Here is a 239-nt window from a genome sequence, read left to right on the forward strand (position 1 = left end):
TTTCCCTTTCTCTCTTTCCCCTCTCCGCAGACTTTCGCGTCGAGGTCACACTGATGGAAGTAGGAAAAAGCGAGGAAAATGTACGAAAGACTACCCAAGAAATTGTGTAATGAAAGATTTTGTTTTCTTTCGTGAGTGCTTTTGTGGCTGCCTTCTCGTGCGCATCATGTTGGGGATTTGCTTTAACGAGATAAAGGAAAGAACACTTATATACATGCACTCAAACTCTTTCTTCCTTT

Source organism: Penaeus monodon, chromosome 23 (genome assembly GCF_015228065.2).
Source record: "Penaeus monodon isolate SGIC_2016 chromosome 23, NSTDA_Pmon_1, whole genome shotgun sequence".
Taxonomy (NCBI): domain Eukaryota; kingdom Metazoa; phylum Arthropoda; class Malacostraca; order Decapoda; family Penaeidae; genus Penaeus; species Penaeus monodon.